The sequence below is a fragment of the Tamandua tetradactyla genome, chromosome 10 (genome assembly GCF_023851605.1).
Source record: "Tamandua tetradactyla isolate mTamTet1 chromosome 10, mTamTet1.pri, whole genome shotgun sequence".
In the NCBI taxonomy this organism is placed as follows: domain Eukaryota; kingdom Metazoa; phylum Chordata; class Mammalia; order Pilosa; family Myrmecophagidae; genus Tamandua; species Tamandua tetradactyla.
Genome location: NC_135336.1, coordinates 38,521,125 through 38,531,252, shown reverse-complemented (window position 1 = coordinate 38,531,252; position 10,128 = coordinate 38,521,125). Strand labels below are relative to the sequence as shown.

Here is a 10,128-nt window from a genome sequence, read left to right as displayed (position 1 = left end):
ACAACTTTCATTTTATATTTCAATGTAATCAAATATATGTATCTTTTCTTTTTATAGCTGACAATTGTTTTCTAGCTTTGGAGGATTATAAATCATTATATTTAGTCAGCATTTCTTGGTAGTTCCAGTATTAGTTGCCAAAGGTGACAACAGTAACAAAACCGTCCCTTGCAGGTGGATAAGTTAGAAATAGAAAAACCCAAGATAAGGATGACTTAAAAAGGTAGAAATCTTAACAGGAGGGAGTAAATCCAGCATTCTTATGGTATACCTAATCTGCCCACTTGAAAGTGTTGATGCACCCTAGAAAAGCCATGTTTTAATCCTTATCAACCTTGTGAGAGCAACAGTTTCTTCTAATCCCTATTCAGTACTATAGATTGGAATGTGATTAGGTCATCTCCACAGACATATGACTTAATCAGTTGTGCATATTAAACTTGATTAGAAGGAGACGTACCTCCACCCATTCTATGTGGGTCTTGATTAGTTTACTGGGATCCTATAAAAGAGGAGACATTTCAGAGAGAGTTCCTTTAGAGAACGAGGAGAGAGTCACAGAACCATGACAGAAGGACAAGAGAACCACAGCATCCACCATCCAGCAACCTCTGGAGATGAAGAAGGAAAACGCCTCCCAGGGAGCTTCATGAAGCAAGAGGCCTGGAGAGAAAGCCAGCAGATGCCACCATGTTCTCCATGTGTCCTTCCAGTTAGGAGAGAAACACTGAATGTCATTGACCTTCTTGAACCAAGATATCTTCGCTCGATGTCTTAGATTGGATTTATCTATAGACTTGCTTTGATTTGGACAATTTCACAGCCTTAGAACTATAAAATAGCAACTTATTAAATTCCCATTTTAAAAAGTTCTTCTGTTTCTGGTATATTACATTCTGGCAGCTAGCAAACTAGAATACCTAGTATAAGTGGCCATGTGTTCTAGTTTGCTAGCTGCCAGAATGCAATATACCAGAAACCAAATGGCTTTTTAAAAGGGGAATTTAATAAGTTGCTAGTTTATAGTTCAAAGGCCAAGAAAATGTCCCAATTAAAACAAGTCTATAGAAATGTCCAATCTAAGGCATCCAGGGAAATATACCTTGGTTCAAGAAGGCTGATGAAGTTCAGGGTTTCTCTTTCAAGTGAGAAGGCATATGGCAAACACAGTCAGGGCTTCTCTCTCATCTGGAAAGTCATGTGGCAAACATGGCATCATCTGCTACCTTTCTCTCCTGGCTTTCTGCTTCCTGACGCTCCCCAGGAGGTGTTTTCCTTCTTCATCTCCAAAGGTCACTGGCTGGTGGACTCTGCTTCTCGTGGCTATGTCATTCTCTGCTCTCTCAGAATCTCTAGCATTCTCCAAAATGTTTCCTGTTTTATAGGATTCCAGTAAACTAATCAGGACCCATTCAAATGAGTAGAGACACATCTCCACTTAATCCAGCTTTACAATCACTCTTGATTGAGTGACATCTCGAGGGAGAAGACCTAATTACAGATTCAAACATACAGTACTGAACAGGGATTAGAAGAAATGGCTGGATTTATAAAATGGGATTAGGATTTAAACATGGCTTTTCTAGGGTACATACATCCTTTCAAATTGGCACATCATGTTTCCTACTGTGCTTGGCTTTTTTTAAAAAATAATTTCTATTGACAAATCTTTACACATATACATTCCATACATGGTGTACTATCAATAGCACACAATATCATCACATAGCTCTGTATTCATCACCATGATCATTTTTCAGAACATTTGCATCACTCCAGAAAAAGAAATAAAAAAGGAAAAACTCATATATCCTATACCCCTTACCCTTCCCTCTCACTGACCACTAGTATTTCCATCTGCCCAATTTATTATTCTTCTTCTCCCCCCTATTATTTATTTATTTTTTTATCCATACTTTTTTACTCAACTGTACATACCCTGGACAAAAGTAGCATCAGATACAAAGTTTTCACAATCACATGGTCACACTGTAAAAGCTATGCCTTTATATAATTGTCTTTAAGAATCAAGGCTACTGGAACACAGCTCAACAGTTTCAGGTACTTCCCTCTAGCCTTTCCAAAATCCATAAACTAAAAAGGAATATCTATATAATGCATAAGAATAACCTATAGGATAAGCTCTTGACTCTGAAATCTCTTAGGCACTGAAACTTTGTCTCATTTCTCTCTTCCCTGTTTTGGTCAAGAAGGCTTTCTCAATCCCTCCATGCCAGGTCTTGGCTCATTCTGGGAGTTCTGTCCCACGTTGCCAGGGAGATTTACACCCCTGGGAATCATGTCCCATGTAGTGGGGAGGGCAATGAGTTCACCTGCTGAGATGGCTAAAAGAGAGAGGCTACATCTGAGCAAAAGAGGGCCCCTGGGGGTGACTCTTAGTCCTAATTTTAAGTAGGCCTAGCCTATGCTTTGCAGGAATAAGTTTCATAGCGGCAAACCCCAAGATTGAGGATTAGGTTTATTGATTTGGCTGTCCCCATTGCTTGTGAGAACATCAGTAATTCTTCAGATGGGGAAAGTGAATATTTCCTCCTTTCTCCCCAGTCCCCCAAGGGGACTTTTGTGCTTGGCTTTTAAATCATATTAACAAGAACTTAATTAAATGGTCACTCCTAGTATTAAAGGACACTTACATTTCCCTCACCACTAGTGAAGAGAGTCTGTGAAACAGTCTTTATTCCAGGTAGTCTTGTGCTCAGCTAAAAATTGGGGGTTCCAATACCTTAAAAATGGGGAAAATGGATAGCCACTACTGTGTAGGAACTTTAAAAAATTAGCTGAGATTCTTTGAAACTAATGATTTTGGGAAAAATAGACCTGTTCTGAAGATTTTCTATTACTCTAAATAAATAGATAAATGCTGAATGAATTAATGAAGGAAGGAAGGAATTTCAAATATTTTTCCATAGCTCCTTTACTTTCCCTAACCTCTCTATTCCAACACAACCACTAACCAGTCTTCATTTTCTTCTCCAGTCAGGCGGGCACAGATGTTTTAGTAGATGATGCCTGTTTATTTGGAAAGTTTCTATCAATCAGAAGTAACCCAGTACCACTGTATAAAGAAGAGGCTTTTTTCCCCCATTCAGTGCTCGGATTAATTGCTTATAACACACACCTGATGTTCTCAACAATTTGGAAACCTCCTTTGTGAGCCTGGCAAAACAAGCAAGAAAGAATCCGTGGGAAAAAAACATCTTCAAGCTTAAAAGGTTAATGCTGATAGGTGCTATTTAATTAGGGTTTAGACTCAAAGGAGTAACTTCTGTTTAGATGCTCTCATGTCTAGCCTATTTTTAAATAATATTGCAAAAAAGCAAGATAATATAATAACTTTTATCTTTAAGAGGTAAAGATGGAGACAAAGCAGATGCCATAGTTTATGGTGTGGGTTTGTTATCTGACTACCCTTTGAACCTAAAAGATAAATTTCAAAACATATTTCACTGAGGCCTGGTGTATATTAAAATAATGCGGACATTTTTGAGCAAATTGGATCTCTAATTTTTTTTAATATGGAACACATCACAAATTTGCATGTCATCCTTGCTGTGCTAACCTTCTCTGTATTGTTCCAATTTTAGTATATGTGCTGCCGAAGCGAGCACTGGATCTCTAATTTTGAAATGAAATATCTATTATTAAAGAAACGGTCTAGAATTAGAATTAAGGATACAGGATAGGTAATGTCCCTTTGATTTTACTTTTTGATCATGTCTAGCAGTAATTAAAAAAAAAAAGAAATATATATTTTTAAATAGTTCCAAGTGGCTCATTTACAATTCAATATCTCTGAAAACTCCCAGGCCTGTCATTCAGTAGGATGACTTCTTCCCTCATGATTGAAACTGAACCCAAATGCAGAAATAGGCCAATAAAGCTAGACTGTTGTGCGGTAATGCTTTGATAAACAAACTCTTGATGCAGCACTTTATTAATCAATTCATGCCACCAACAAACATGTGAGGATTATAAATCATGAAAATCAGAGCTATCCTATTTTGCAGCTGTGATCGTCTATGTAAAGCTTAGATTAAGTCTTCACTAAACAGAAGATAAAGTTGTCAAGTTTGAAATTTGTTCTCACTGTTCCCTGTTTTGCTTGTGTTCTCTCACTGGTGAAGTTAATGCTTTCTGATCTTCTTACTCATTTTCAGTCAATTCAGTTCATGGTCTGTTCTCTGAGCGGTTGGGTGCCAGGCCTGTGCCAGTCACTTGAGTAAATGTAGGTGAATGAGGCAGTTCCCTCTGTCTAGCAGATGACCCTCTAGAGCAGAACTTCTCAGTCCTATGTTGGAACCCATTGCAAAATACTTAGAATATTAACAGTTCTCATGCTGATATTTCTTAGTTATTTTTATCTAGAAAATAGAACAGATGTTAACATTAATACCTAGTTACTAGCACTTAAGTATGTTTTCTCCAGTGGAAGAGCCTGCCATAAAGTCAGCTTGCTGACACTTGTCATAAACTGCAGCCTATCTGATCTATGCCATAAACCCTAAGATTTTAATTTTATGAACATTAGTTATGTACCTGGATGAGGGAAAAGGGAAGGACTGATATTCTGGTGGACTTGCCTCTGTCAAAAATAATTTGAAAACAGATCATTTATATTTGCTGCCAAATGCAATGTGTCAAAACTCATTTGCATTTATCTGTAACTAGTTCTCGTTAAAGAGTTCTCAATCATGCTCTCACATTTTAAAACTCTTATTTCTAATTGTGGAGTTCAAAAAGTTTCCTGCTAGCAATCTTCTTAAACTTCAGTGTGCATTCTAATTACCCAGAGGGCTTGTTAAAGCTTAGACTGCTGGACCCCAGCCTCCCACCCCTGAGTTTCTGATTCAGTTACTGGTGACCTGAGAACCTGCATTTCTAACACACTACTACATGATGCTGATGTTGCTGGACTTGGGAATCTCATTTTGAGAACCACTGTACTAGACTTGAAGAATTTCCCACTATAGCTAACAAGTGGGGGGATTCTGTTAAGCCATGAGGGGCAGCTGAGCTCACAATAGGCCTACCTACCCAGCCAGCCCTAAAACCCAACCCCAGTAGCTTTTCTTTGGTGATTTACACACACTCCACACACTAGAGGGCCAAGACTTCTTCCTTGCATACACCCTGCCCTAGAAAAGGTCTCCTTTAAAACATCCTTCACTGTCTCTCTCTACAAAGGATGCTTAGCTGTAGACTCTGCGTTGTAATGGGACAATTTATATTATTCTAGATAGTGTATAGTGATTTTTTTTTTTTTACCCATCCCATCTCCAAGTAATAACTGGAATACATTTCCCTGACTCCTACATTGTGTTGACCCTGTCTCAGATTTTCAGTTTCTTCAACTAGAAGACCAATTTTGGGTTTGAAAACTGTTACACTGTAGATCAAAAACCTTAGCTTGCCGAATCAGAAGAGCATAATGGTTAAGTGGTGGGTTCTGAAGTCAGGCTGCCTGGGTGTGACTCTCAACCTAACTCTTGTCTATGCAGGTGACATTGAGCAAGTTCTTTATCCCTTCTGTGCCTCAATTTTCTCATCCATATTAAGCCCATATCATAATATTTTCCTTTTAAATAATGTAATATTTGTAAAGTGTTTAGAAATACTGTGTACCCTGGCACAGAGATGATATTCAATTACTGTCAGTAATTATAAAGAAACCATAATTATTAGAGCATACATGAGTACAATTTAATTCAGTTTCTCACTAATAATGGCCAAATCCTGGCAATACTAATAGGCAGGCATGAGGTATGATGAATTTCTTTGGGCCTTAAAATTCTCACAATAGTCTTCTTAGTGAAACAGGTTGAGTTCACAGACAAACTAAAATCTGGGCTAACGGCTGTGTCTTTGTGCACTCACTCGCTGCCATGGGTTTTGAACAATTTGGTAAAGAATTCTGTCCTTAAAAGCAATGACCCAATTTAAGAGTATGAGCATGTATCAGAATTCAATTCAAAAGTACTAAACTCCCACTGAGAGTGGGAGGAATATCTAAGGCCCTGTGCTATGCAGGACTCTGTGTGAGGTACTATTATTGTCTCCTGTTTATAGGGAGGAAATTGAGATTTGGGGAGGTGAAATGACTGCACAAGGTCTTAGTGGTAATACTCAACAAAACCAGTACTCAAATTCAGGCAATCTGACACCAGGGCCATACTTACCATCATTCTGCCTTCTTGGCTCTCTTTGGGTTGGTCCCAGAGACAGCTACACTCCATAAATAAATGAGACTCCTGCAGCTTTGGTGCCAGTGAGAAAAAGGAAGGTGACATTTTACTCTGCTCTACCAGGTACAGAGAATAGGCTTGGTGTAGAGGAAAAGGTCACACTATGACCCTCTGTCTGAGAAAGTGTGTGCATTGTTGGTCTGGGCACAAGTACACACAGAATGAAATCACATGGAGTGTCTTACCATCTGCCTACATTTTTTTAAAGTAGGCTGACTACATTTATAATGTCATATTATGATCACTGATCATAGCCTATTTTTATTCTGCCAAACAGTAATTTGTATGCTGCTGATGAAAACTAGCAAGATTAAAACTCTAGGCTCCTACTATCAGGTTACTTAGCATTCCATTTGACGTATGTTGAGTGTCCAGTCTTTGTGCTAAACATTTGGGAAAAAATACAGACTTTCAGAGATAGTTTTTATCCTAAAGGAGCAGATGGTTTTGTTAGTAAGATGAGGTAACACAATAAAAATAATTATATGAAGTAGGAAGGACCAAACATTGAGAGTCAGATAAGAGGATGGAGCCAGCAAGGCAAGCATGGAAAACTGATAAATAAAGAGGTGGAAAAAAACAACTTGTAATTCATTATTTTGAATGAAAAGAGGGATAAGTTGGAAATTTAGGTTGGGGCAGATTATGCAAGACAGGAAAGAATCACCTGAAATGATTAGAGGGAAAATCTTCAGAAATTATCCAAGCTGGAAGTAATTTCTGTTCCTTCAAGCCAGAGTGGAGAACTTCATAGTTCATGAGGAATTATTAGAATACTTATAAGGGTTTTGCCTCAATATTGACTCAGATTAGCCCTAGAATAACACTGCTCAGTTACACCTAAAACAGCTTAAAAATATGAATTAAAAGATTTTTAGTTCTAAAAGAATTAGTTTTCAAGTAACTTCATTCAACTCAGAACGAAGTTAAAGAATATTTAAAGTTTACAATGTCTGGGTTCTAACGAAAAATTTCCTGCAGGAAAATACTATTTAAAATTAGAAGAGAAGACAATCAAAACTGAACAAAAGTGATGCAGATGATAGAATTAGAGACAAGGACATCAAAACAGTTGCAACTATTTTATATGTTCAAAAACTTAGAGGAAAGATTGAGCATTCTAAATAGAGACATGGAAGAGCTGCTGGTATAAGAAATTTTGACCTTGAGAATGAACAAAATCATAGGGTTCAGAAAAGCACAGTTTGAGAATTATTGCTCTCAGCAATTGGAAGCCATTGAGGATGTTTTGGGAGAATTTGGCATGAAAATAAGGGGTATTTTAGGAAGACAGAATAGGGAGTGTCATGTAGGATGGAAGTGATGATGGAGAGATCAGGATCAAAGAATTCAGGCAGGAGCCAACTCTAATAGTACAACAAGAAACTAAGAAGTTTTTTTTTTTTTACCTAAAAGGATCGCTGTGAGAATAGAGAAAGAAATTATTATTCTTTAAATTTACGTGTTGCTACTCAGAGTATCTATTATACCAGGCAGTCTATCTATTTGAAGGGAAGGATTAGTGGGGCTGTTTCTTGGGCTTATAACCTTATGCCTGCAGGATATCATTCTATCTCACTTCAAGAAAATCTCATAGTGATTTCAGGTGTCCTAGGACGATCTTTGCAGTTCCATGAAGACTGCATTGTCCAGTAGAAATATAATGCAAGTTGCATGCATATAAAATTTAAATTTTATAGTATCCACAATTAAAACGGTAGAGAGAAATATCTTTTTTATGTAATAATTTTAATATTATATTTTACTTAAAACAATATATCCAAAATATGTAAGCAATCTAAAAATTATGGAGATATTTTATATTATTTTTTCATACTAAAATGCATGCATACAAATCCAGTATGTATTTTGCCCTCAAAAAAAAAATAATCCCAATTTGAAGCAGTTGCATTTTAAGTGCTAAACAGCTACATGTGGGTAGTGGCTACCATATTGGCCATTGCAGCCTTGAGTTTGGAACTGATACCAATAGGAAGAATTCCTCCTCTATTTTTTCTGCCTCAAAATTTAAATGACTGTCTATTAATTGCAATGTACTTCCCCTACTCAGGTAGATTTTGGAATCTCAGAGCACCATGCACAATCAGACACATTGAGCAGAGACTCATATACAAGTATTTTTGTGTATGTGGTCTCTAAGTGTTGTCTGTACAAATGAAGGAGGGAGTGAATGGAGCATGCTTCAAGGTTCCAAGTAATGGTAAATGTGTTGTGTACTGAAAGGAGAGGATGAGATTTTAGGCAATCTGGTTCTAGTTTCTACTCTGTTTGCTTCCTAGGGATAATTATTTAACCTTTCTAAGCGTCAAGTTTCTAAGTGTAAAATAATGTGCAAAAACACTTGGAAAATGTAAAACATGAAAACAAAGCAGAAATATTAGTACTCTCAATTATGGGGCATTTTGTTTACAAAACAGTTAAGGGAGTCTCATAACTGGGTGGGATGTATGGGTAGAAATTATTTTACTGAGAAGATAGCTTGATGGTGGGACATTTCCCAATGACATGAACTGCTTCAGAGTGACAGTCAGTCTGCTCTCCAGACACCTGCCCTGTCCATAGATGTTTGGTTATTTGTCTAAATTAACAAGCTAGTGTCAGGATTTGTACTTAGATATTTTATTTCCTAGTCCCTACCTCCTCCCACTCTTCCGTATTCCTACCCCAAAAGGATATGGATTTCAGACATGGTCAAAGAAACAAAAAGAACTGTATCCCTGCTGGGGAAGTCAAAGAAACACTCAGTGGCTATCTCCAGCCCTTGCCTACACCCTTCCTTTTTCCCCTCTTGCTTGTTTGGTGTTTTGCAAAAATGCAAAATTTGTGCTTGTTTGCATGCAGATATTCTATATTTTTCTATTCACAAGAGAATGCAGGTAGCTGGAGTGGGGGTGTTAAATTGAAACCAGCCCCAGTTGCTTGTCAGGGCACAAAGGTTGCTCTTTGGTAGGACCACCTCTCCCCTGGAATGTGTAAAAACCCAGTTCACAGGCAGTGCAGGTGTCTCTCATCTGTGACAGGAAGTGAGGTATTCAGAGCTGCTGAGCAATTGGCCTCCCAGGGGGAAAAACCACAGTTGGAATTGGCCCCTCCTTTCTGACACAAAGCAGGGTATACATCCACTGACCCTGACCCAAATGGTTGGCTTCCCCAGAGGACTGGCCACAGTGAGGTCTTTTCTCGTGGACTCTCCATGCTATGTAAGTAATAAAGAAGTCATTTTTCCAGAGATTCTGTTGTGCCTGGGCCTTTTTTTCCCATGAAACACCATTTAGCAACTTCACAATCCCAGGGAGGGAATTCAGGATATTCCATAAGAGAGAAAGGGATAAGAACTGAAAAACTATCAGAGTTGAATTAGGGCCTCCTCTATCACCTTAAATTAAACAATTTCAGGGAAGAAGTCAAAAGGAAGAGAGTGCACAGAAACAGCTGGTGGGCTTCTCCTATGAAAAGTAAAAGAGAAAGGAGATAAACACTAAATTTTAAAATTCCCTATGTAAAGACTCTAGAAGTTAGCACCTTAGAGGGCATTTCTCACTGGCTACCTCAGAAATACAGTAGCCCTTCAACATAAGGTGAAAAGTATGCAACTCTTGTTTAGAGAAGGGAGGAAAAATTAAAATCATAGATATTCATGAGGATAAAAATTGTGGAGCTCAAGGTTGTGCCCATGTGGATGATGAATTCATCAAACAAGTACCTTGTCAAGTCAATATATCAGTTATTCAGGTTGTAGTTCTGCTCTATCAATTCCAATAATTGGTAGCTTAAGACCCACATAATTGGAAATGAACAATGATGATAATAGAATTAAATCAAATGAAGTTTCTATAGGCCAGAA

The 10,128-nt window shown here is 37.8% G+C and overlaps 1 pseudogene; it reads right to left on the bottom strand.

Annotated features, from left to right (window-relative positions):
• Nucleotides 1-3,530: 3,530 nt before the first annotated feature.
• LOC143648984 (U6 spliceosomal RNA) lies at nt 3,531-3,629 on the bottom strand (annotated as a pseudogene).
• Between the last annotated feature and the right edge of the window lie 6,499 nt (nt 3,630-10,128).